Here is a 4009-nt window from a genome sequence, read left to right as displayed (position 1 = left end):
CAATATGATTGCAGAATCAAGCGGAAACATGGAAAAAAAGTAACTCACAACTCCAGGAGTACTAGCCCTCCTTTCCAACCAACAACACTCCAAATCCAATCTAACTCAATAGTTTTCCTCCTATTTATACCTTCTGACTTCTCCCACTCTTTCAATTTGGTTAGGATGTCTAACTAAATCACTGTTAAATTTAACTGTTAACAACTTCAACTAACCCTAGTGTGAGCATACAGAAACCCACCTTGTGCTTGCTATTTTTCCTTCTAGGCTCTAGCATAACTTTTTTAATTTGATGTCTGCAAATGAAGTTGCTCTGATTGGAAGGCTTTGTATACATTGCATCAATTCGAACATCAAGCAAGCAAGGTTGATTAGCAACAGCAAAGCAGAGCTCATCATGGAAAGGTGCATCGATGATTCTAAGCAACGATGTTGTACCACTCTCAACAATGTAGATAGAGATAAACCCAAGAGATAGAGAATGGAACTTAAAAGCTCTTGCAGCAGTATAAAATAATGTTAACATATAAAGTTATTGATACTTAACATATAGCAATGAAACTGACCAACAATCTTGTATGTAACATATCAGAATTAGAATTTGGGCTTAGGGTCAAACTCCACCCCAGAAAAACAGTTTATAAGGTGAGAATTGCCTAAACTTTATAGCACTACTTAGCCCCCCCCCCAAAAAAAAACACCCACCCACTCATCATCTAACATAACACATGTTATGAAAGTATTAGCACACAAACGAAAAGGAACAAAAAATTCAGACTTTAGCAAATTGGCTTACACCCAGAGTCCATTAAAATTGCATGGTTACTAATATATGATTTTGAATTGGCCAGCCTTCTTTTCTTTGAGTTGTTGTGATTACCTAGTGCAGATATAATCCAGGAGAAATTTAAATGCCTTCATTAGGACATGTGAACAGATGCCTAGGCAATCCAGTTTTACTTTCTATGCTTTTAGGTAAACAAAGTCAACTATAAGAGATAAAGCATTTCAAATAATCATGTCAGTTTCAGATTAGTTTAACAACTGAAACACTAACAATGAGGAGTGACTGAGTAAATCATTAAAGCAAGCATCCACAATACATTGAAAAGGAAAAGGATGGTTAAATCAAGACAGTAATCATTTGGCTATTGTTATATTTATAACATAAAAAATGAAGCTAAGTACATATCACCTTTAATAAAAAGTAAAGTGATATTGAGCCCATTGCATTGTCCATCTTCTTTTTCACCAGTAACTAGAAACTTCTCACATAGTTTTAGTCTTACAACAAGCCTCTAGCAATCATTTGTCGAAGAAGTTTCTCTGCCTTATCATTCTCATCTTTTTTAAAGAGAGCAATGATGATAATGTCAAAAGTAACAGCATTAGGGATGCAACCATTGTCTTCCATTTTTGACAGCATGGTCAATGCTTCCTCGAGCAGGCCCTGTTTACAATGTCCATTGATCATAACATTGTATGTGTAGACATTGAGATGATATCCTTTAGTCAAAAGATCTTGAAAAACCTCTTGTGCATCCTTAAGTCTTCCACCTTTACATAGTCCATCAAGAAGTATAGTGAATGTGAATGTATTCGGTCGAATTCCCTGATCTTTCATTTTGTTGAACAATGCAATTGCCCTGTCAAGATGACCGTTTTTGCATAATCCATCTATTAAAGAACTGTAGGTTATTACATTTGCAGGTTGACCTCTATCACGCATCTCATCAATAAGATCCCAAACATAAGGTATTCTCCCTGATTTACATAAACCATCAATAAGAGAACCGTATGTCACTATATTGGGAATCATATTTTTCTGATGCATTTCCTTAAAGAGATTTAATGCCTCGTCCACCATTTTACTCTTACAAAATCCGTTAATGAGGATTGTGTAAGTGTGAACGTCAGGAGTCACTCCCACTAGGGACATGGCATTGAATACATGTTGTGCCTTCCTCATTTCATAAAGTAAGACATATCCATCCATTAAAGTATTATAAGTAATAACATTAGGTTCCACACATGCTTTCAGCATCACAGCTAACACACTTTTTGCTTCTTTCACCTTTCCTTCTTTACATAATGCATCAACCAGTATGGTATAGGTATGAACATTTGGGTTGATAGTTTTCAATACCATCTCATTTAATAAACCAATTGCTTCTTCCAACTTACCCACTATGCAGGAGCCATATATTAGAGTAGTATAAGTAACAACATTAGCAGAAATTCCCTTGACAGTCATTTCAGAAAATAAACCATAAGCCTCACTTACAAGTTGATATTTGCACAGGGCATCAATAATTGTGCTGTACATTACCACATCAGGTTTAGTCAGTCGTCCATCAATCTTTTTCAGCAACTTGATGGCAGCTCTTGTGTCTCCTATCTTACATACTCCATTGATCAAAGTCCCGTAACCAACTTGGTTGAGTTGAAATCCTTGTGCTAATAGCTTGTCGTGAAAGTGCAGTGCTTTCTTGACTTGTCCCTTAAGACAGAGACCTTTGATCAGTGTATTCAAGGTTACGGTGCTGGGCGGGTAACCCCTCTTGAGAATCTTGGTCAATAAAGAGAAGCCGAAATTGATTTGACCCATGTGACAGAAACAATTAATGAGAATGTTCAAAGTAATAAGGTTAGGCTGAATTCCCTTGAGTTCCAATCGGTGAGAAAGGGAAACAGCGGTGGAATAGTGCTTCATCTTTGCAAAGGAATCTAAAATCTTGTTAAATTGGATGATGGGTGGGGTATGACGCATACACAGCATGCGATTGAATTGGGAAACGGCATCGTCAACATTTTGAATGGATGGGGGCTGAGAGTGAAAGTGAGAATGTGAGGAGTTTTGAAGAAAAGAGGAAAAATTGGGAATGGAAAGAGAGACAGAAAACCTTAACCTTGTTGGCAGCGACATTTTATGTTTATGTGTTGGCAGCAAGCAATAGCAATAGCAATGGATTGTGTTTATGAGATAGAAATCAAAGTTCCGTTTTCTCCGATTTCAGCTTCGGCTGGTATTCATGAAATGGAAGGCTCGTTAGGTCGTTTATTTTTTTTAGTAAATACGTCTTTTTTTTCTTACTTTTTTTTAAAATTACTTACTAATTTAATTTTCAATATATATTATGTGCGACTTTTTATTTTTTTTAATTTAAAATATTATAAAATGAAAATATTATATTATATAATTTTTTAATTAGTTTTAAAATTACTTATTTATTAAATTAAATTTTATAATTTTGTTTTTCATCTTTTTAAAGAAAAAGTATACAAATAAAGGAGGAAAGTAAAAGAATTGGATAAAATTAGAATACAATTTTTTACTTATTTTGTATGTACTTTTGTAGTTAAATTTATGTGATGTTGATATTTTTTTTTATGTTCGTTAATTAAAAAATAAGAAAAATAGTTAGTATTATTAAAATAAACTAAAAAATATAGTAAAAAAAATAATTGATACATCTACCTTATATAATAGACATAAAATTTCAAAGAGTAGTAACTGTTATATTGAAAATATCTTTAACAATATTTATTAAAAATATCTTTAAAAATATTTATTTAACAGTTTTTTTTTTGTTAAGTGATAAGAAATGATGTTTTTATTAGTTATGACTTGTTGAAAAGAAAAGATTGAAATATCCAAAAGATACTTATAATTGTTAAATATGAGTTATTTTTTTATAATAAAAATATCTTGAAAGATATTTAATTAGCAATTATTTAATTAGCAATGTAGCAGGAATATGAATGAGATGGACAGCAACATTAACGGGACGCCAAAGGGTTGTCCAGTTCATCACAAAAAGAATTATCCTAACATGTCTCTATCTTAAGTTTTTGTTTAACTAAGTATAATTCTTCAAGTATTTTATTGATAATGTAATATAATGTTCTTCTATATATAAGTTGTTAAACAAAAAGTCTTCTCATTTTTTAATTAAATCTAATGACATAAACAAACTAGTAAATAATAGAATAATTGTGCACCTTAATT

The sequence above is a fragment of the Glycine max genome, chromosome 9, assembly GCF_000004515.6.
Source record: "Glycine max cultivar Williams 82 chromosome 9, Glycine_max_v4.0, whole genome shotgun sequence".
NCBI classification, from domain to species: Eukaryota; Viridiplantae; Streptophyta; class Magnoliopsida; order Fabales; family Fabaceae; genus Glycine; species Glycine max.
This window is presented reverse-complemented; position numbering follows the sequence as displayed.